General features: G+C 51.3%; 1 protein-coding gene across 32 annotated transcripts in view; it reads right to left on the reverse strand.

Annotated features, from left to right (window-relative positions):
• EMID1 (EMI domain containing 1) overlaps window positions 1-23,957 on the reverse strand; it is a 106,048-nt gene that overhangs the window by 71,935 nt on the left and 10,156 nt on the right. Inside the window, exon 1 of one of the 32 annotated variants that reach the window (XM_065568216.1) lies at window positions 19,499-19,634. The exons of the other annotated variants lie outside the window; for them this stretch is intronic. The gene's annotated coding sequence lies outside the window, so the exon portion shown is untranslated. Of the gene's footprint in view, window positions 1-19,498; window positions 19,635-23,957 lie in introns of those variants that run through there. 32 annotated transcript variants of the gene reach the window in all.

The raw sequence follows: 23,957 nt of genomic DNA on the forward strand, positions 1-23,957 counted from the left end.
AGCTGGGAATGAGCGACAGGGGCTGGATCACTTGATGATTACCTGTTCTGTTTATTTTCTCTGAAGCCCCTGGCATTGGCCACTGTCGGAAGACAGGACACTGGGCTAGATGGACCCTTGGTCTGACCCAGTAGGGCCATTCTTATGTTCTTATGAAGATGGGACAGGGAGGCATCTCCATTAGCACACAGAATGGAGAACAGAGATTCCAAGGCAAGAACCGCATTGAACTCCGGGACCAGAAAAGCAGGGATGCACTGCATGCTGGGGGATCTCTGCTCCAGATGTTAATGAACCTACTCCTGCACACATCCAGCTCAGCAGTTATCAGACCAATTCTAGTCATAAATCCTTGATTGGGATCCAAAATACTGAAGCAGCCTAATTGCATTGTGAGCTCCCTGGAAGGAACACCATCCACAGCCAGGAAGAGCAGTTCCTATTGTCTAGCCTGAACAAATCAACGTTGGTATATTCCCTTGTTTACACATAAACAAATCTAGTGTCTCCCTTGAACCATTGTTGTTTCCCTACAAAAGCCCCTACCCATGCTCAAGTAAGTGTTCTGATGCCCGGATCCAAAATCTGCATCAGTTCCATGGGGACTTCATCTTCTCCTGGCTGATCGTGCTGGGGGCTCTGCCTGTCTCCAGCAATCCGGACCCTCAGCTACCACCACCATTTGGGACTCATAGACTCATAGACTCTAAGGTCAGAAGGGACCATTATGATCATCTAGTCTGACCTCCCGCATGATGCGGGCCACAAAAGCTGACCCACCCACTCCTGGAAGAATTCTCTCCCTTGACTCAGCTGTTGAAGTCCCCAAATCATGATTAAAAGACTTCAAATCGCTGAGAATCCTCCACCAAGCGACCCCTGCCCCATGCTGCGGAGGAAGGCGAAAAACCTCCAGGGCCTCTGCCAATCTACCCTGGAGGAAAATTCCTTCCCGACCCCAAATGTGGCGAGCATGCGGGCAAGATTCTCTAGCCAGACCCTCTGGAAAAAGTTCTCTGTAGTACTTTTAATATCCCATCGTTGACCATTGTTACTAATTACCAGCGATGGCACGTTATTGACCTATTGACTAAAATCACTTTATCCCATCAAACCATCCCCTCCATAAACTTATCAAGCTTAATCTTAAAGGCAGAGAGGTCTTTTGCCCCCATTGCTCCCCTTGGAAGGCTGTTCCAAAACTTCACCCCTCCGATGGTTAGAAACCTTCGTCTAATTTAAAGCCTAAACTTCCCGACGGCCAGTTTATATCCATTTGTTCTCGTGTCCACATTGGTACTGAGCTGAAATAATTCCTCTCCCTCCCTGGTATTTATCCCTCTGATATATTTAAAGAGAGCAATCATATCCCCCCTCAGCCTTCTTTTGGTTAAGGTAAACAAACCGAGCTCCTCGAATCTCCTTTCATATGACAGATTTTCCATTCCTTGGATCATCCTAGTGGCCCTTCTTTGTACCCGTTCCAGTTTGATTTCATCCTTTTTAAACATGGGAGACCAGAACTGCACACAGTACTCCAAATGAGGTCTCACCAGTGCCTTGTATAACGGAAGCAGCACCTCCTTATCCCTACTAGAAATACCTCGCCTAATGCATCCCAAGACCGCATTAGCTTTTTTCATGGCCATATCACATTGCCGACTCATAGTCATCCTGCGATCAACCAGGACTCTGAGGTCCTTCTCCTCTTCTGTTACTTCCAACTGATGCGTCCCCAGCTTATAACTAAAATTCTTGTTAGTTATCCCTAAATGCAGCACCTTACACTTTTCACTATTAAATTTCATCCTATTACTATTACTCCAGTTTACAAGGTCATCCAAATCTCCCTGCAGGATATCCCGATCCTTCTCCGAATTGGCAATACCTCCCAACTTTGTGTCATCTGCAAACTTTATCAACCCACTCCTACATTTGGTTCCGAGGTCAGTAATGAATAGATTAAATAAAATTGGACCCAAAACCGAACCTTGAGGAACTCCACTGGTAACCTCCCTCCAACCTGACAGTTCACCTTTCAGTACGACCTGCTGCAGTCTCCCCTTTAACCAGTTCTTTATCCACCTCTGGATTTTCATATCGATCCCCATTTTTTCCAATTTAACCAATAATTCCTCATGCGGTACCATATCAAACGCTTTACTGAAATCGAGGTATATTAGATCCACCGCATTTCCTTTATCTAAAAAATCTGTTACTTTCTCAAAGAAGGAGATCAGGTTGGTTTGGCACGATCTACCTTTCATAAAACCGTGTTGTAATTTGTCCCAATTGGCATTGACCTCAAGGTCCTTAACTACTTTCTCCTTCAAAATTTTTTCCAAGACCTTGCATATTACAGATGTTAAACTAACAGGCCTGTAGTTACCCGGGTCACTTTTTTTCCCCTTCTTGAAAATAGGAACCACATTAGCTATTCTCCAGTCAAATGGTACTACCCCCGAGTTTACAGATTCATTAAAAATTATCGCTAACGGGCTTGCAATTTCTCGCGCCAGTTCCTTTAATATTCTTGGATGAAGATCATCCAGTCCGCCCGATTTAGTCCCGTTAAGCTGTTCGAGTTTGGCTTCTACCTCGGATACAGTAATGTCAACCCCCACTCCTTTATTCCCATCCGTCTCGCTTCCACTATTCCTCAGCCCTTCATTAGCCTCATTAAATACCGATGCAAAATATTCATTTAGATATTGTGCCATGCCTAGATTACCCTTAATCTCCACTCCATCTACAGTCTTAAGCGGTCCCACTTCTTAACCCCCGACCGGTTCAAGCTTCACAGAGTGGTGAGAACCCAGCTCGCTCTCTCTATTTTTTTTCTATTCTAGATATAGCGTTCTAACCCTGACTTGTGTGATCAGCTATAGTTTTCTAACCCTGACTTGTGTGATCAGATTTAAGCTAGATTTAATATTGTAACTGTTTTGTTTGTTTGCTCCCCTTTGGTTATTACCTGGCAATAAATAACTTTTATGGTTAAGCTGGTTGCTTCCCTCCCTGCCTCCCTCTCTCTCTTCTGTGTTCTTGGCTTCCCCATTTGCTCTGCAGCAACACTCCTTGTACCTAAGCTAAAGATCCCTGCAGCACCCAAAAATCCTGTGGGGTTTGTTCATCAAGTGGGTTACTCCCAGTACACTTGTAACGTGAAAGTGGGGATAGGGACGTGCTGAACTTGTGGCATAGGAGGGTGGCAGCTTGGGAGTGACGATTGATCTGGTCTGCACAGATGTGTGTGTTCATGTGATTCTTGGGTGGAGGAAACCAGCCTGGGGGAACTTAGGTCCTGCAGGATAGCTCCATGGGGAGGAAACTTGCAACAGGGAGAAGTAGAGCTCCGTATGAGAACACAAGTGACACAAGCAGTACATTGATAGAAGATAGCCCCCTCCAGAAGAGTAACCCTAATAAATGAGCGTACCCCAAAGTAACGGTCAAATCTGGTAACAAATTGGTGGAGAATGCGAGCAGCATGTGACCCTAATCACGTGATAATTGTTGAGTAGTTGCTGAGGAGTGGGGAAACTGAGGCACAGACCTGCGCAAACTGTCTCTTACTTTTTCAGACTAAGCTCCTTTAATGAGGTCCCTCTCTCATAGAATATTTGGTAATGTCCTGTAACTTTTAAGTTAAGAATTGTGCTTACAATAACTACAGGACCATGCAATACGGAGTTAAGGGTTGTGCCTTAAAAGTAAAGATTTTAGAGCAGTACTGTGACTGTGAAAGGGCTTTTGGCAGGGCTCATTAGTGAGATAAGGGAATTAGAGATGGCTGAAAAAAAATGCTTGGCTGCTTGCTTGAGACAGGAGAAAACCAACAGGTTAGAGATATGGGTAACGAAGAAGGGGAAATGCCCTGGGAAAGGAAGTGCTTTACCAGTGAGAATCCCCTGACTGAAGCGAGTCTGAGCTTTGAACAATATTGCACAACCTTTAAGCCATGGGGTAGCGCAAAGGCTGCAGCTGCTGCATGGGCGTTATTTGATGCATGTCTGGACATGGATGAAGTGATAAAGGGAAGGCAGGAACTGGAGCTGGAGAAAAAGCAGTTACAACAGCATTTGAACAAATGCGAGACAGACGGGTGGGAATTGATAGCAGAAAAGCTTCAAATGGCGACTGTACTTAGCAATATGCGAGAGGAGAGAGACAAGGCCGGCTGGAATGCAGAACTGTAGAGGAAAGGGTTAACACACACACAGATATTGTTAGAAGAAGTGAGAGCAGCAACTCGCTTTCTGGCAGATGAGAATAAGGCAGCAAGGCACAGCAGGGATTGAGGCAGATTAGTAAATTGCGTGTCCAATTTAGCGCCCATAAGGGGGTGGTAGCAGCTGTAAGGTTGAGGGAGGATTGCGATTTGGAGCCCCCTGCGAAAATAGAGATACCCCTGATGCTGGCCCCAAAAACCCATTCAACTCTGATTGGCCACACATGCATAATGTTGTCCGTTTCCACAAGGGAGGTTAAACACATAGTTGCAGGAGTCGATCTTCCCACAATGGAGCCCGTCACGGACATAGTAAGATGTTGCATGACTGGCTCGCATTTGGCAAATGTAGCCCTCTGCTGATGGCATGGATTTAACCCAATTAGCTCAGTTATGCGCCTCTCCTTGTGATGGAGATGCTCTGGGAGCAGACTGCCGCTGGACCCTGGGAATGGATGATAAGTGCTCTTAAAATATTACTGCCTGATTCTTCCCTTAAGAAACTATATATAATGGAAAAGCAGAAACCAAAAGAGGCCCTTGAAGCTTACCTAATTCGAAAGAAGATGCTGGCAGTTCTCTCTGATTCATTATCCCAGACAGAAGAGAATGGGATTATCACTTTCCAGTATCAGGGACCCGAATTAGTACAGAGCACTTACGCAGGGCTAAATTCTCAGACAAAACTGACCCTAGGGGCTGTGGATATAGAACACCTAACCTGGAATGAACTGGTGGCAAAAACCAAACAGGCAGGGGATTTGCTGCGAGAGGCGGGCGTCTTAAAATGACAAATCAACAAAAAGACTCAGAGCCAGTACACGCTATCACATTTGCGAATCATGGTCCTCACTCTGCCAGTCACCCTCGCAATTATAATCTCCCTCCCCTTCACAACCCTGGGCAGCGCCGACCCAAAGAGACCCTTAGGAACATGATTTGGATGGAGCTGGTGAAGTTACGGGAGGATATGGGAAAATATGATCACCAGCCCCTCAGCATCCTGATTAATGCTTTGTCTCAGGTCATGCAGAGAACTGAGTCAATGCAGGGAGCGCCTCCTCGGCCCACTGTCCCAGTATGGAGTGCGTCCCCCACGCCCACTACCTGTCAAAACCAGATCCCTGCCCCTTCTTCTGAGTGGAGGCTCTCGAGGGAGTCAGCCACGGGCTTCCCCAGCTGATCGCAAAACTTCAGTGCAACGTATGGGGGAGACCCACTGTGAGGGCTACAGTGGGGAACCCAGGGATATTAGCCCAATTGCTAGTGGAGATCGGAGCATCAGTAACATTCTATGTCCTCAGTGGATCTCCGGAGGGAGACCCAGCAATAACCATAAACAGGTTATCAAGGAAAGAACTGGGGACACCTGGGTGACTCTCACAAAATGGCATCAGAAAAATCACTCCAAAGAGGCACATTGGAACAACAGAGCTGATGCCTTAGCCAAAGCTGCTGCTACTAGTAACCACACTAGAGACGCAGACCAGGTAGAACAAATAGAGGCAGGAACTACCCGGGGACAATTTTAGGCAAAGGAATAGATTCCTAGGATTTAAGTACCCTTCAAGATGGGGATACAGAAATCCGGTCCTTATCCAAGACAGGGAAAGATCTCACAGGAAAATACAGGATTGAGCAGGCTGGAAATGTCTGGTGGGCAGTGGATGCAGATGGTCAAAGGCACTGGACAGTCCCCAGCCAGGTACGGGAGGCCTGATTCAGTTTGTCCATGAGCAAGGGCATAGAGGAAAACAGGATAATTTAAATAGGGTTAAAGATACAGGGTGGTGGCCAGGCATGAAAGCGGATATAGATCTGTGGTGTGATAATTGTCTATAGTGCGTCATGGTTAATGCTGATTGCCAGGTTCAAAAAAATGCATTGAGGCACCAAAGAATAGCGGGTCCCTGGTCCCGGATTCAGACAGATTACATAGGCCCTTTACCCACCACCAGTAGAGGGAACAAATACTGCCTGGTAATAATAGATCCCTTCTCCAAATGGGTGGAAGCCATCCCTACTAAAACCAACACTGCCTCGGGCACTGCTAAGCTCTTTAACATGGTTTACGCAAGAATGGGAATTCCCAGAGTCATTGATTCAGATTTTGGCCCCTGCTTTATTGTGACTTGGGCCAGGCCCAGTGTTTATCAGGTAGAAATCCTGAATGGAAAACCCTGGCAGAAATGGTTTCATTCCTCACAGCATCATAGATGGAAGGGACCTCAGAGATCATCTAGTCCAACCCCCTGCTCAAAGCAGGACAAATCCCTAGACAGGGTTTTTTTTTGTTTTGTTTTTTAACAACACCTCAGTTCTCTGAATGGCCCCCTCAAGGATTGAACTCACAACCCTGGGTTTAAGAGGCCAATGCTCAAACCACTGAGCTATCCCTCCCCCCAGAAGGGTAAACCACCTGACCCTCAAGGAATAGTATAACTGTCTTCTCCATCCTGCCCGTCACCCTTCTTGGCTAGCAAGAAGGAACGGCTTGGGGCCATTGGAAAATACGTGTCGGGTAGGTTTGTCAGTGCTTACCCCAATGTTGAGGCAGGAAAAGGCCAGAGAAGTCCTCGACTTATTATGGCCACCCTCATGTAGGTCACTGCTTCATGTCCACCCTGCAATATTGGTCCCAGACTCTCCCAGTATATACAGGGGGAGTGTGGGAGTTTGTTCTCTCTTCTCTGCCCCCTCACAGGTCTCGAACACGAGCCATGACATCCCACCGTTGCACCAGCACCCTGCTGTTCATAAGTGTCTGGAGTCTGATGCTGTCCAGGCTCTATGCTGTACCTGTGATCCCTCTGAACCTCGGGAGGTGCTGGCCAGCTGGAGCCAGGAAGTAAAATTGCTGTGCCACATGCATGGATTCTATGGGAATGGGAGCAATCCCCTGGCCCTGCAGTGTTGCTACCAGTTCTACGCTGTCGGCAACTCCTCTGGTTGCCCCTGGGAAAGTGTTGCCAATTGCACGCAGAGTGCCACCGGGGAGTCACTCAAGTTTTGTTATGAAACTAAGACCACCCCAGACTCCGTCCCATTCTTCTGTAAGCCGTTGTGGTCTCCAACAGGACATACACCATCAAACACACCCAGTAACAGCCTCCTGGGTGGTAGAAGGTGCAAGGTAGTCCTGGTTTCCTCCGCTGTTTGGAGAACAAACATGGCTCTACATGTCATCATTGTCGTCAGAACCCAGACGTCTCCATTACCCGGAGATGAACCGCAGCTGTCTCTGATCACACCAACAGGCAAGAATATCACACGGTTCCTCGTGAACTGGGAACCGCTGAACTGGACTTTAGCTGGACATGACTTGATTCAGCAAGGTCCCCCAGACTGGCACACATGGTGACAAGCTCATGCCAACAATATGGGCACATTGCCATTTCGGGGGGATTCCATGAGCCCAGATTGTACAGAATGGAATTGGGCCAACAACAAAAAGCAGCTTTAAATTTTGACCCTCTGATCACAAACCTCGCTCCCCTCCGACGTTTACAAGCCTCAGTTTCAGGATGCCATGTGTTGAAATTGCATCAACAAGAACATTTGGTTCTTCAACCTCAGACTTCTCTGAAGGAGGTTCAAATCCACTTAGATGGCATGAATATCTTTCATATAGCCCCTGTATGCGCTCCCTTGATTGGAACTAGCCATAAGGATTGGGATGAATGGGTAAGAATGTGGCAAGGGGCCAACCATGTAAATAGAGTAACAAGGGAATTAAGTGATTGGACTGCACCTGTAGGAACAGAAATCTCTTTAGTTGATGCCGCAAACATAGAAGTTATGGCTAATAAACTATCATATGCCACTGGGAATATAGGAAAGATGAGAACCCCATTAACAGCATCTTTGAAACAGTTAAGTGAGGAACAGCAGTTAATAAGTAAGATATTTCCTGGGTGGGAAAGACTAATAAAAAAGATGAAGAGTTAATGCTGTCTGGTGTACAGCCCCTCCAGAATAATGTCTCGTTGACCTCAGCATGTGAGCAAGCTCAGGCTCTCACCCAGAACGTAGTCATGGGAATGATTCGGCAAGTCATAGTAAGACAAATTCTCATGGAGGCAATCATCTTGGTTCAGCCCCATGTAATGCAGAAAGAATTACTCCTCCAGTCCTGGTGGAGACTAGTTAACACTTCATATAATCACCACCAGAAAAGCTTGCAGTTCTTCCCGATAACTGTGGCAGGCAAAGAAAGAATAATCCACTGGGATTACATAATAATGATAACTCAGCAATGTACTTCAGAGATCCTAACAGTTGGGCCTGGCAGAAAGATAATGTGTGGAACACAGTAAATGTAAAGGGGTGTAGGAGAAAAGAAGATTTGGGCTATATCTGTGAAGACCAAGCATTGGAGGGACACGATGAATGTTTCTTCCCACAACCTGGGAATAAGTCTCACTGTTCTTTTGATAGGTTTCTGAGTAGCAGCTGCGTTAGTCTGTATCCGTAAAAAAACCAGGAGTACTTGTGGCACCTTAGAGACTAACAAATTTATTTGAGCATAAGCTTTCATGGGCTACAGCCCACTTCACTGGATGCATGTAGTGGAAAATACAGTAGGAAGATATATATTTACACAGAGAACATGAACCAATGGGTGTTACCATACACACTATAAGGAGAGTGATCAGTTAAGGTGAGCTATTATCAGCAGGAGAGAAAAAGAACTGGTTGTAGTGGTAATGAAAATGGCCCATTTCCAGCAATTGACAAGGAGATGTGAGGAACTGTGTGTGGGGGGGGGGAATAAGCATGGGGAAATAGTTTTACTTTGTGTAATGGCCCATCCACTCCCAGTCTCTGTTCAAGCCTAATTAAATGGTGTCCAATTTGCAAATTATTCCAATTCAGCAGGCTCTTGTTGGAGTCTGTTTTTGAAGTTTTTGTTGATGTAATATTGCGACTTTTAGGTCTGTAATTGAGTGGCCAGGGAGATTGAAGTGTTCTCCAACTGGTTTTTGAATGTTATAATTCTTGACGTCTGATTTGTGTCAATTTATTCTTTTGTGTAGAGACTGTCTGGTTTGGCCAATGTCCATGGCAGAGGGGCATTGCTGGCACATGATGGCATATATCACATTGGTAGATGTGCAGGTGAACGAGCCCCTGATGGTATGGCTGATGTGTTCTTTTGATGTTATCCAGGAAGAGGCGTCTGTTATTGTCTCTGTTGGTAAAGCATGTGTGTGTGTAAGAACGAGATGTAATATTGTATTGATTAATGGACACTGGATTCAGCCCGTGGGGCCTTACGTTAATGGCTGTTTCTGTAATGTAGCCACCATTGGTAGTTGTGCTATTAAGGCTACGGTGCCTAGATGGACTGTACAACGTTTGAAAGCCGATCCTGAGCTCTACCAGGAGGTTTCCCCCATTTCACTGGGAATGGGTCTCACTGTCACTCAGGGGCTATTAACTCCTCCCTCCTTACAAGCTGAGCTACAGAGGCTCTGAACTTTTGGGGAGACTGGCACACTCGAGATTCAGAACCATAACCAGGCAATCTCTAGGCTGGCAGCTCCAGTTACAAACACAGCCCATCACTCCTGGTGGGAGACTTTGCTTGGGTGGAGCCGCAGTGCAACAGGTCTTCTGAATATCCTGCTTCACCCATTGTGCTGATCATCGGTTTCCGAATTGTACTAGCAATTGGTCTGGTTCTGCTGGTTTGCTGGATCCAGCGACTGATGCGGTGGCTGCAATGGATGGAAGATCAGACCCGGTACCACGGAGTAAGGATGTGCTGGGGATACTCGCTCGGCGCAAGCACCCCATCAACAGGGGGGCCTGTCACCTAGCAGCTCTGTGTTCCTGGGGGAACCAGGGTGCAGTATCCAGCCTCTCTGACTCATGAAGGACCCCCACCCCCCAGCCTCTGCTTGAACCAAAACCAATCAGAAGAAAGACTTAGAAAAAGCAATGAAAAGGCTGTGGGAGACCCACCTAAAGCCCTCCAGACAAGGGTGACAGGATTAAGGCAACTCCACTAGTCTCATTTGCATTGAAGATGGGACAGGGAGGCATCTCCATTAGCACACAGAATAGAGAACAGAGATTCCAAGGCAAGAACCGCACTGAACTCCCAGACCAGAAAAGCAGGGATGCACTGCATGCTGGGGGATCTCTGCTCCAGATGTTAATGAACCTACTCCTGCACACATCCAGCTCAGCAGTTATCAGACCAATTCTAGTAATAAATCCTTGATTGGGATCCAAAATACTGAAGCAGCCTAATTGCATTGTGAGCTCCCTCGAAGGAACACCATCCACAGCCAGGAAGAGCAGTTCCTATTGTCTAGCCTGAACAAATCAACTTTGGTATATTCCCTTGTTTACACATAAACAAATCTAGTGTCTCCCTTGAACCATTGTTGTTTCCCTACAAAAGCCCCTACCCATGCTCAAGTAAATGTTCTGATGCCCGGATCCAAAATCTGCATCAGTTCCATGGGGACTTCATCTTCTCCTGACTGATCGTGCTGGGGGTTCTGCCTGTCTCCAGCAATCCGGACCCTCAGCTACCATGACCACCTGGGACCCCTGATCGATTCAAGCTTCACGGAGTGCTGAGAACCCAACTCTCTCTCTCTCTCTCTGGCCTTGGATACTCTTGGGGATTAGCAGCGCTGCCGCAGTGGCACTGTGAAGCGCGAGTGTAGTCGCGCCGCCAGCGCTGCGAGAGCTCTCTCACAGCGCTGTATGTACTCCACCTCTCCGAGGGGAATAGCTTGCAGTGCTGCAGGCTCTGATTACACTGGTGCTTTACAGCGCTGCACTCGCTGCGCTCGGGGGGGGGGGGGGGGCGTTTTCATACCCCTGAGCGCAGCAAGTTGCAGCGCTGTACAGCGCCAGTGTAGCCAAGGCCTCTGTTTTTTTCTACTCTAAGTATAGCTTTCCAACCCTGACTTGTGTCATCAGCTATAGTTTTCTAAATCTTCCCTCCCTCCCTCCCTCTCTCTTTTGTGTTCTTGACTTCCCCATTTGCTCTGCAGCAACGCTCCTCGTAGCTAAAGATCCCTACAGCACCCAAAAATCCTGTGGGGTTTGCTCATCAAGTGGGTTACTACCAAAACAGTTGTAACATGCAAGTGGGGATAGGGACATGCTGAACCTGGGACACAGGAGGGTGGCAGCTTGGAAGTGCTGCTCGACCAGCCTGCTGAGTCCAGGGCATATAAGGGTGAAAGCCTGGAAGTGCTGCTTGACCCAGTTTGCTCAGATGTGCTCTGTTAGTGTGTGTGTGTGTGTGTGTGTGCGCACATCTGATTCTGGGACTGGAGGACCCCAGCCCGGGGGAACCTAGGTCCTGCAGGATAGCTCCATTGTGAGGGAACTTGCAGCAGAGCTCCATATGACAGCACAAGCAGTACATTGATGGAATTACAACCCCCCCCTCCCCAGAGTAATCCTAATAAATGAGCGTACCCCAAAATAACGGGCACATTTGGTAACAATGGGTGGGCCGGAGGGATTGAACTCAGGACCTTTGCATTTAAAAGCATGAGCTAAAGGGAGAACTGCATGAGCTTGGATGGTAGAGTAGAGTCACTAAGCTCTTTCAGGGCCTGGTCACCAGGAGGACAAAAGGCCCCACTTGCATGACTGTGGGTCACATGAGCATTACTGCTGATGGAGTTGTGTGTGTTCTGGCGCTGGCCGTTGTGTTTACAAGGGCTCCCCAGGTGGCATCAGTTCAGTGGGCTCCAATATTCTCTGCTCGCTAGAAACAGCCTGCAGCCGGCGACTAAAACCACCCATGCCAGCAGAGCATGGGCTGGTTGGACTGCCCCTGCACAGCCAGGCAGCCAGAATTCCTTCCTGCTCTGGTTTTAAGGGGTGTGTGTGTCCAAAATACGGGGAGGGAAAGGTCCTGGAAAAGCTCTCAAAGGGACCCAGGAGATTCAATTAAACATTTTGGAGAAGGAACAAGACGGGAAATTCCCTCCAGCTCCGAGATCTGTGCCAAGTTTCAGCCCTCCAGAGCTATACGCCCCTGACCAGGAACACCCATAGAGACTCCCTGGGTGACATGACCCAGCCCCGCCCCCAGCACTTAGCAGCATACTGCCCCCCATACGACCAGGGAATAGTCAGGCAACACGAGCCACATGGCGCAGCCAAGACATGCAGTTTGGGTGTCTGGTTTCAGAGCTCTCTCTCTCTGACAGGGTCTTTCAGGACAGGGACAGCCTCACCCCAAGTTAATGAGCTCAGGGGGCCAGATTCTGATCTCACTGATGCAGGGGCAAAGTTGAAGTCACCCTCTTGTAGTCCATGGAGTTACATCAGTGTGACTGCAGAGTGACAGAGATCAGGATGTGGCCCCAGGATTCCTGCAATGCTCACTCAGCATATCACCTCACCGAATGCCTCAGCCCTTTGCCTCTCATGCCCTTTGCAGTGACCTCTCCCTAAGCCTTGTCTACACTACGGAGTTTTGTCCACAAACATCAGCTTTCATTGACAAAACGGTGGAGGTGTACAAACTGCCATGTTCCTCCTACCAACAAAACCCTCCTGCTTTGCTGACAAAATAAACCCACCTCAAGGAGAGGCATAGAGCTTTTTGCGGCAAAGTTAAATCGACGCAGTGTCAATGTAGACACTGTGCTTGGTTATTTTGCCATAAATGGCCTCCAGGAGGTGTCCCACAATGCCAATCCTGAGCGCTCTGGTCAGCAGTTTGAACTTCGCTGCCCTGCACCCAAGTACACAGACACCTGCCCCTCGCCCTTTAAAGGCCCAGGAATTTTTGAAATTCCACTTCCTGTTTGCTAGATGTAGAGCTGGCCATAGCAGCTCCACACAGCAAACGCTCTCCCTCTTGGAGCACATCTGAGTTGCTGGATCTGCTGGGTCTGTGGGGAGAGGAGGCTGTGCGGTCCCAGCTCCGCTCCAGCCATAGGAACTTCGATACTTAGAGTCAGATTTCTCATGGCATGTGGGAGAAGGGCTAAGAATGGGACACACATCAGGGCAGTGCCAAGATAAAGGAGGTGAGGCAGGCGTACCAAAAGGCAAGGGACTGCATCAAAGACCTGCTGCTTCTATAAGGAGCTGGACGCCATCCTCAGCGGCGACCCCACCTCCACCACCAAGAGCCTTCTGGATACTTCGGGGGGGCTGGAGACAGCAGCCCGTGGACTCTACCACGAGGATGAAGTGGTGGACAAGGAAGTGCAGTTGGAGGATGAGATGGGACAGGCAACACAGTCACCCGGTACCATGGTGAGCCAGGACCCCTTCTCGACCCCGGAGTGTTTGGGCCAGTTCCAGCAATCTGACTCTGGTGCGCATGATTCAGGAAAGGGGAGCTCTGGTAAGTGCTCGTTTTGAGTTGATACCGCTTGGTTACATGAGGTAGAGCAGTCCTTTGCCTTGTTGTATGCTAGAAGTGGGTTAAGGGATAGAAATGTACAAGATTCGCGGTGTTTGCATCTGTTTCACATTCCCCTATGCAGCTAAGCAGTGCGGTGGAACAGGGTGTTGATGCACACCGAGATTTCATGGGAATCCTCCAGAGAGATCTCTAGGAAACTTTCCTGGAGCTACTCGCCAATCCTCTAACAATGGTTCCATGGCAGAGTTGCTTTGTTCCTTCCCCCATTGTAGGAAACTTTCCTGCGCCAATGAGCAATCACTTGTGCAGGGACCAAAGCGGCACACAGGCGGACAGCATAGGGACCCCTGGTGGCAGAATTTACAATATTGTCCCTAGTTGCTTGCAGTGATCCCCTTAAAAAAACACCAAGACCCTTGCCCCATCTTGAACGCAGTCCCCCCCCCCAAGCCAAATTCACCATATTTAGGGCATTCACTGAGCTGTGTGCTTGTCAAGGGACAGTGAGAAAGAGGTGTATTTTACTATTATGATTCGATGCTGTGAGTACACTAACAATCAGGGGGGAGGGATAGCTCAGTGGTTTGAGCATTGGCCTGCTAAACCCAGGGTTGTGAGTTCAATCCTTGAGGGGGCCACTTGGGGATCTGGGGCAAAATCAGTATGTGGTCCTGCTAGTGAAGGCAGGGGGCTGGACTTGATGACCTTTCAAGGTCCCTTCCAGTTCTAAGAGATGGGATATCTCCATTAATAAAATAAAATGCTATTGTTTGTTGTGCTTCTGCAGATGTGGCCTTCAAGGGAACCACCAGCAGAGTACCTTGGTGAGATAAAGATGTGACCAAGGAGGACATGTTTCAGGAGGTGCTCTAACCCTCTCATGCCACAGAACAAGAACACAGAGTGTGGAGGGACACAGTTAATGAAAATAGATAGGCAGGAGAGGAAGCAGGGCCACAAGTGAATTTTGGTGGGCCAGGAGCAGATGATAAAAGTGATGGAAGGGCAAATGGAGATGCTGACATCCCTAATAGCGCTGCTGGCAGAACACATGCATACTTGCCGCCCCCTGCAGCCCACACAGAACTGCTCGCCATGCCCTCCCCCAATTCCTCCCACACATTTCTTGCATCTCCCTACTCCGCCGCAGTACCCCATTCACTCCACCCCTTCGGACAGCTTCCAAAATGATAGCTGGACTTACACACAGCTAGGAGAGCCTCTATCAGGAGAGTGCCCTTCTCAGTGTTATGTCCCTTTCAACAAAGTGTTTTCTGTGTGCTGTTTATTGCTAATTGATTATCTTTCAGATAGTGCTTTTTATTAATCTTTATTTGTCTCCTACATCCAGTGATTACTGCTGGAATTAATACAAAGTGGCAACTGGCACATTTGCAGACTACAAACCACGGTCAGGAAGCAATCATCAAAATTTTCATGCAAGGTGGCAAGTCAACAAAGCATGGCAGAATGTTTTATAGAAAAACACATTAGTGGTGCTTATAGTCAAAATGGCAGTGATGAGCTGCCAAAATCTTAACAACCGGTTCTCTCTTCACCCCACGAGGGGGTCGTGGCCTGCCCCCCCCCCGGACTCCTGCCCCATTCAACCCCCCGCATTCCTTGACGCCCCCCCCGGGACTCCAACCCCATCCACCCCCCTTCCCTGTCCTGACTGCCCCCTGCCACCCCATCCAACCCCTCCCCTCATTCCTGATGGACCCCGGGGACCCCTGCCCCATCCAACCACCCCTTCTCTCTGTCCCCTGACTGCCCCTGACTGCCTCCCACCACCCCATCCAACCTCTGCTCCTTCCTGACTGCCCCCCCCGGGATCCTTGTCCCCATTCAATCCCCCTGTTCCCCGCCCTATGACCGCCCTGACCCCTATCCACCCCCACTCCAAACTCCTCTGCCCTCTATCCAACCCCCCTCCTGCTCCCTGCTCCCTTACCGTGCTGCCTGGAGGTGGCTGGCGGCGCTACAGCCACACCACTCGGCTGCAGCCGGGCCACGCCGCTGCCGCGCAGCACCTGGAGCACCAGGTCAGGCCAAGCTCACAGCCCGTCGCCCGGAGCATGCGCCGGCGGCGGGGCGAGCTGAAGCTGCATGGGAGGGGGAACAACCAGGGACTAGCCTCCCCGGCCGGGAGCTCAGGAGCCGGGGAGGCTAGTCCCTGCTGTTCCCCCTCCCCGAAGTGGGTGCCCACCCCGCCCCACCCCTAAGAGCCAGAGGGACTTGCTGGGGGGCAAGGTGGGGAGTCCCAGCGGTGCTTACCTGGGGCGGCTCCCAGGAAGCATCCAGCAGGTCCCTCTGGCTCCTAGGGGTGGGGTAGCATAGCTAGGGGGAGCAGGGAGTTACCTGCTGCAGCGGGGGCGGCCCTCCTTGCACCCCCCCGCCCCAGCTCACCTCCGCTCCGTCTCCACCTCCCTGGGCCTGAGCGCGAAGCCACCGCTTGCTTCTCAGCCCTCCCAGGCTTCCCGCACGAACAGCTGATTCGCGGGAAGCGGGCGGGGGGGGAGAAGTGGGGCAGAGCGTTCAGGGGAGGAGGAGGAGGCGGAGGTGGAACAGAGGTGAGCTGGGGCCAGGGGCGGGGCGGGGAGCTGCCGGAGCACCCACAGAGTCGACGCCTAAGGCACCACTTTAAATTTAAAAGCCCTTTTAGAACCGGTTGGACAAAAGGGCTCCTAAATTTAACAACGAACCGGCTCTAGCTCACCACTGCAAAATGGTGCCTCAAAGTTTCCCTGACTCGAATAGCTCCCTGTTGTGTCACTTTAATAGCCCTGGCATCTGACTGCTCAAAATCAGCAGCCAAGCAATCCACCTCCGTGCTCCACCCCGGGGGAAAACTTTTCACCCTTAATCTCACAAATATTATGCACCACACAGCAGGCTGCTGTGACCATGGGAATGTTTTCCTCATTTAGGTCTAACCTGCCATAAAGACAGCGCCAGCGAACTTTTAATCTGGCAAGCACACATTCAGCAGTCATTCTGCACCTAACAAAGCCTATTGTTGAAATGCGTGCTCCTTGCTGCTGTCCAGGTTTCCAGTGTAAGGCTTCATGAGCAATGGAAGAAAGGGGTACGCCGGGTCTCCCAGGATCACAATGGGCGTTTCAACATCTCCCATTGGAACCTTCTGGTCTGGAAACAACATCCCTGCTTGTAGCTTTCTGTACAGGCCAGCGTTCCTGAAGATGCGTGCATCATGCACCTTCCCTGACTACCCTGCGCTGATATCAGTGAAACAACCCCGGTGATCCATAAGCACCTCCAATACCATAGAGAAGTACCCCTTTCTGTTGATGTACTCTGTCGCAAGATGGTCTGGGGCCAAAATGCATGCCATCTATTGTTCCGCCGCAGTTAGGGAATTCCATTGCTGCAAAGCCATCTACTGCTTCACACACATTTCCAAGAGTCACGGTCTTTCACAGCAGGATGTGATTAATGGCCCTGCACACTTGCGGGAATGCAACTCCCACGGTGGACTTCCCAGCTCCAAACTGATTCACAACTTACCAGCTTCTACACAGAGATCGCCACACACCAAGAGGGCAACTCTTATTCTGGTGTCCTTGTGCTGCAGTGCTGAGGCGAGCTCCGCACACAGTTCAAGGAAGTGGCTTTGCACATCCGAAAGTTCTGCAGCCACTGCTTGTCATCCAAGAGCTGCATCACAATCTGATCCCACCACTTAGTGCTTGTTTCCTGAGCCCAGTAGTGATAGTCCACTGTGTGCAGCTGCTCCATGAATGCCAAAAGTAATCTGGTGTTGTTTCTTTCCATGGCACTCAGCAGGGCAGGCACCTTGGATTCCTGTTCAGATTGGGTGCTCATGATGATGTACTGCATGACCAGCCGTGATGTGCTCATAACACTGACCACAACAGTAGACAGCAGTGCGGGATCCATCCTTTCAGGCAGAGAGGGCAGGCACACAGTAAACGGGCTGTTGAAAAATGGCGCGAAATGTAGTCCGGAGACCATAGAATGATGGGACAGAAAAAGCTGCATCATGGGACATTGAGCCCGCATCCATGATGCATTGCGATCAGGGGCGGATCTATATTTTTTGCCGCCCCAAGCATGGCAGGCAGGCTGCTTTCGGCGGCGCGCCTGCGGGCGGTCTGCTGGTCACGCGGATTCGGCGGCATGCCTGTGGGAGGTCCGCCAGTGCCGCACCATTGGTGCCCCACCGCCAAATTGCTGCCGAAGCCAAGGGACCGGCAGACCTCCTGCAGGCACGCCGCCGAAAGCCGCCTCCCTGCCGCCCTCACAGCGACCGGCAGACCGCCCCCCGCGGTTTGCCACCTCAGGCACACGCTTGCTGTGCTGGTGCCTGGAGCCGCCCCTGCCTGCGATCCACTCTGCCTTCCCACAACTCCTAGCTGCAGAAGGTGGAGAGTAACACACTGGGATAGCTAGCTACCCACAGTGCACTGCTCTCACTGCCAATGTTACGGCACCACGCGTGGACGCACTCTGCCAACAGAAGAAGCGTTGTGAGAACATGCACAAGTGATGTAATGATAGCGGTTTATAATTGTCGGTGTTACTTGTGTCGACTTAACTCTGTAGTGTAGACTTAAGGCTATCCTAAGTGACACAGTCTGCTCTCTTTGCCTGTAATTGCTGCTACAGAGGACAGTAATTAATTGTTTGCTGAGCCCCCGGGGGGTTGGACAAGACGGAACCGGCCTAGTTTGCGGGAAAGGAGATGCGGACTGAGTATTAGGAACAACTTTCCTAAGTAAAGGAGTTCAGCTCTGGACCAGGCTCCCAAGGGAGGCTGTGGAATCCCTGTCACGAGAAGTTTAAGAACAGGCTGGAGGAACACCTGTTGGGGATGGTCTAGGTTGACTTGGTCCTGCCTCACTGCAGGGGCTGGACTTGATGACCTCTCGAGGTCCTTTCCAGCCCTACATTTCTATGGTTCCCCTCCCATTGGCTCTTATGGGGACTGTATGTACCCAGTGGCTGGCCATTTCTATGGAGGGACTACTTTGGGGCCCCTGGGGAGGTAGATGCAATAGGGTAGTCAACCACCCTTCACAAGACCACACCGGGGCCACCTCTTGAGAGATGCTGGGAAGCTGTTGGGCTCCTCTTGGCTTCAATGAGGCAGGGGAGGCAGTGTTGCCTAGTGGATAGCACCAGACTAGGCGAGCTAGGCAAAATTCTCAGCTCTGCTACTGCTTTGCTGGGTGACTACAGGCAAGTCATTGCCCTCCCAACCCTCAGTTTCGCCTCTGTAAGACGGGGGTAAGGACACTGAGCTCCTTTGTGAAGCGCTCGATAAGAACTAGGTATTCCTCTCATTGTGATGCCCAGCCCCTTTCAGGGTGAAGTGCCACAGGAACACAGCCGCTGGCAGGGGCTGTGCTAGGGACAGAGCAGCGCAGCATGCACAGGGGGAAGTAGTGCTGTGAGCTCCAGTGCACACGAGGAATTTTCCCAGGGTATCACCATTACACAGACACCTGACCTGGGAACCAGGTGCCGAGGGGCTGCGAAAACTCGAGACTAGGGCACCAAAGGCAGCGCCTCCTCTCTCGCCTGCGGCAGCTGGGGCAGCCAGCGTGATGGCTTCTTCTGCAGGCTGCTGGCTACTGACCTTGGCACGGCCAAGCCCTTTCTCTTGGCCTTGCCTCTGAGCACACTGACATCAAAGGGAGCGGAGCAGGTTGTAAAGGCAGCACTAGAGCCCTGGGCGGGACTAGTGTAGAGCCCTGCAGCGGGACCGACCGGGATCCCACGAGGCCCACAGGACCCGCTGCCATATTAGCGGGAGTGGGTGTTGTGGGGTGGGACGGGAGCAGGATCCAATAGCCCTGTGCAGGGCTGTACGCAGACAGAGTGGAGAGATCAAAGGAGAGCAACAAAAAATAACCCACCTTCCATCTGGGCCTCTCAAAGGGCCTAGCAACCATTAACGACCCATGGCCAGTCCAGTGAAGGGGCGTCATTTGCCTTGTGTGCAGGCAGAGTCCTGAGCATGAACCGGGGCTTAATCCTTGCACAGCATCACCAGTGCCAAGAGTCCAAAATTCATGGGATTGGTTCAACATTAACAAGATTTCAAATAAGGGGGGAGGGATAGCTCAGTGGTTTGAGCATCAGCCTGCTAAACCCAGGGTTATGAGCTCAATCCTTGAGGGGGCCACTTATGGATCTGGGGCAAAATCAGTACTTAGTCCTGCTAGTGAAGGCAGGGGGCTAGACTCCATGACTTTTCAGGGTCCCTTCAATTTCTAGGAGATAGGGTATCTCCATGATTTAATTTATTTATTTTAATTTAATTTATAAACAAACACTGGATTCTTTTTCTTTGCCTCCTGCTTTCAGAGCCTTCAGGCTGTGCTCAGGTCACATTTGCAAGCTCTTCCCCACCACCATGAGGGCTAGAAACTTACTGGGTATAAAAAATAAAGAGCTTCCCACCTAATCACATGACTCTGGGTGCTGGAGCTCAAAGGAAAACACCCAATGTTACAAGAGAAAAGGATAATGTTGCCTCCAAGCCCTCTGCACTGCGAGTAATGAAAGGGAAACTCAGGCACGGTGAGGGGCAGTGACTTGTGTTAGGTCACAGCTCAGAGCCAGAAACAGAACCCACATGTGATTGCTAGGAACTGGGCCTAAGCTACAAGACCACTGTTCTAACTGAAAATTCACAACCTAAGATCTGTGAGGACAGGTTAAGCCAAAGTCAAGCGTCAAGTGAAGGCTGGGTCAGCAGCTTGCTGGGAGCTCTTGGGACACAACTAGCCGGCATAGAATAGAGCAGATTGCAGCCAACCACCTTCATCTTTGATGCAATCCGTGGGCCTGCAGAGATTACAGGTCCCATCAGACATTGCTCTGTCTCAGCTTGTGGGGCCAGACCTCTGCTGACTGCATTTGGTCTATGGGGCCAAACTTTTATCAATCCTTTTTTGAATCCTGCTATGCTCTTGGCTTCAATGTTATCCTGTGGCAATGAGTTCCACAGGCTAATTGTGCACTGTGTGAACACATGTCTCCTTGTGGCAGTTTTAAATTGCTGTCTTTCAATCTCATTGAATGTCCTTTTGCTCTTGTATTTCCTGAGTCAAGGGGAACAGAAGATACTGATTTATCTTCTCTGTCCCGTTCATTATTTTGTACACCCGAATCAGGTCTTATCTTGTCTGATAGCTGCTCCCAGTGCCTGAAGGGAAGCAGCCTGTGATGGGGATTTGAGTGGCCTGGGTTTGAGTGCTGCTGGTGATATGGTGGGTTTTCTTGTGGCTGCATAGGAGGGGCTTTGTTTGGGATGCAATTTGGCCTAGTGGGTAGAGCATTGGCCTGAGCCTTCGGAGACCTGGTTTCTATTCTGGCTCTGCTGCTGGCTGACTTTGGGCAAGTCACTTCCCCTCTCTGGGCCTCAGTTTCCCAATCTGTAAAATGGGGCTAATGATACTACCCTGCTTTGCAGACTCCCAATGATTTGTGTCCCTTAGTTAATCATTTTGAATAATGAATACATGTGAGAAGATGGTGATCTGGCTGCAGACAATTCCTGGGATGGTGGAGGGGGAAGAGGCAGAATTTGTAGATTAAATGCGTCTGACGAAGTGGGCATTCACCCACGAAAGCTTATGCTCCAATACGACTGTTAGTCTCAAAGGTGCCACAGGACCCTCTGTTGCTTTCTACAGGTCCAGACTAACACGGCTACCCCTCTGATACTAGATTACATAAAACATCCAGAATTCTTCACCCAGCTTTCGTCCCCGCAATAGACGCTACAGTCAGAGCGCGGCCAATGCCAGCTGACCGATCTCCCGTGGCTAGGCTGGCTCAGCAGGGATATCAGGAGCCAAAAATCTGGGTTGGGTCAGAAGACCATAGTAAGGGCCAGTGTTCCCCCTCATTTTCCCGCCCATGTGCGGAATGAATTTTGTTATGTGCACCAGTATGGAGGTGTTGTGACACACAACCTTGGTGCACATAACAAAATTCACGGGGTGGGGGCTGAGGAGTTTGGCGTATGGGAAGGGGCTCCGGGCTGGGGCAGAGGGTTAGGGGGCGGGGGGTGGGGGAGGGCTCCGGCTGGGGGTGCAGGCTCTGGGGTGGGGCCGGGGATGAGGGGTTTGGGGTGCAGGGGGGTGCTCAGGGGCTACGGTGGGGAGAGAGGACTCTGGGAGATGGCTCAGGCCCAGTTCTCCAGCTGTGTAACTCAGTGCTGAGCTCCATGGAGCTCGGCTGATGTGCAGCAGCCGAGGATCCGGCTCAGCTGGGAAATGTGGAACAGGAAGGAGCCATTGGTAGTGTTCCTCTCCTGACTGCTACAGCGGCCCAGAACTGGGTCCCGGATCACCTGCCCTTCGGGCTGCAATGGACCGGTAGCCTCGTTTTTCACTCTGCTTGTGTGTTCTGCCCCTCTTCTACCCCTCTCTCACTCTTTGGGGCAGGGGATGGTTGCTCCTCTGTGTTTTTGCAGCACCTTACACCAAGGGCCTTCTGTCGTGGATGGTCCCTAGGCACTATTGTAACAACCATGAATATTAATAATAATAGCCTGCCCTCTGCAGTGGGCCCGTGTAGTGCCCAGGCCCTGCTCCACTGTGCCTACAGCATCAGAATAGTTTCTTTCTGCACAAAGAGCTGCTGCTCCCGCCCTTGCCCACGCCTTGCCCACAGTGCCAGGACACGAGATCAGTGCAGTTTCCTCTTTCAGAATGCAGGAGCCACCAGCCAGTGTGGACCCCGTGCTGCAACTGCGTCTTGACAGCAGGTCTGGGCAGCTCAGGAAGCACCAGAGACCCAGCTGGCGGGGACCAGAGGGGCCAGGGCCGTGCTCACCAGTGCATCTGCCTGGGGTGGCACCACGCTAGGGTGGACTGAACTGCTAGCGGAGAGACCCCCAGCCTGTGTGTTACTGCAGGAGAGGAGCTGGGCTGCTCATGGAGCTGTGCTGGGGTGACTCCCCAGGTGCGGCTGGAACCAGCATCAGCTGGGACTCGGAGCTGCTCTTGGTAGGTCCCCTGCATGGGCAGGGGCTGCAGGCTACTGGCTTGACTCTTCACGTATATTAAACTTCTTCCCTTCCTGAGGGCTGGAGGCTTTACCCAGCAGCGGTAGTTAAATGAAAGAAAAGGCCAGTTCAGACTGCACCCAGATGCTGCTGGTGAGGCCTGCAGTGTCCAATTCACCTCCGCTGGGAGCACATGGTGGTGAGGGGAATGGCCCATCGCCACCTCTCCAGCCCCCTCCATTGCTGAGCGGATCCCTGCCACAGCATGGCCCCCAGCCTGGAGCCAGGATCCCAAGATGAGCTAAGTGCAGCGCAGAGCCAGGATGGCGAGGGACCAAACCCACATATTACAAAGGGAAAAATCCCTGGGAGCTGAGCTCAGCACAGAGACGGAGCCACCCAGCCCAGATTGCACGAGGACCAGGGAGCCCGCGCCAGCCCAGGGACTGGCCCTGGCCGCCCGCCCACCCACAACAGGCCATCGAGAAAATGAGGGGGAAAGACAGAGAGCACGTCTGTCTCCAGGGCTGAAAGTAGAAATAGGGACTTACCGGTATGTGGCTGGGTTGGGGCCGGCTCTGGCCCCTGGAAGGGGCGGGGCCTTGGGCGGAAGGGGTGGGGATGGGGGTCAGAGCCAGCCCCGGCCCGCCCTGTATCGGCAAGTGCCCTCCCCTCCCCCGCCGGGGTAGCAGCGGCAGCTGGGGGCTCCAGCGGCTATTTAAAGGGCCCAGGACTCTCCTGCTTCTACCGCCCTGGCCCTTTAAATAGCCCCCAGAGCCCTGGGTAGCGGCAGCGGGGCTCCGGCGGCTATCTAAAGGGCCTGGAGCGGTAGAGGCAGCGGGAGCCCCGGCCCTTTAAATAACCCCCGGAGCCCCGCTCCTGCTACCCCAAGGCTCCAGCAGCGGGACTCTGGTGCCAATTTAAAGGGCCTGGGGCTCCAGCCGCTTTTGGGAGCCCCAGGTCCTTTAAATTGCCGCCTGGGGAAGCCGGGCCGCCCCAGTACGGCGCACCGGCTCTTGCCGGCTTACTTTCACCTCTGTCGGTCCCGCTCACTGGACAGACAAAGCAACTGCCTGAGCTCACCTGCTCCAGGGCGAAACAGTCCCACCGGCCCTGGGGAGCCAGGCTGGGCAGAACCAGCTACTACCGTGTATAATCGACGGTACTCCCTGCAGCGCCTCCTGGCCTCGGAGCTGTACTCTGCCCCCTTCCCAGGAGCTCCCCACGCTGGAGAAAAGCTGGGCGTGCAGTAGCTAACTAGTTCCCCCTAACAGCTGTTACGCTGGCCGACACCGGGGACCTCCAACGCTACAAAGCAGGAGCTGCTACAGTGTGAACTAAAGGGCCCAGCTTCC

The sequence above is a fragment of the Chrysemys picta genome, chromosome 15 (genome assembly GCF_011386835.1).
Source record: "Chrysemys picta bellii isolate R12L10 chromosome 15, ASM1138683v2, whole genome shotgun sequence".
In the NCBI taxonomy this organism is placed as follows: domain Eukaryota; kingdom Metazoa; phylum Chordata; order Testudines; family Emydidae; genus Chrysemys; species Chrysemys picta.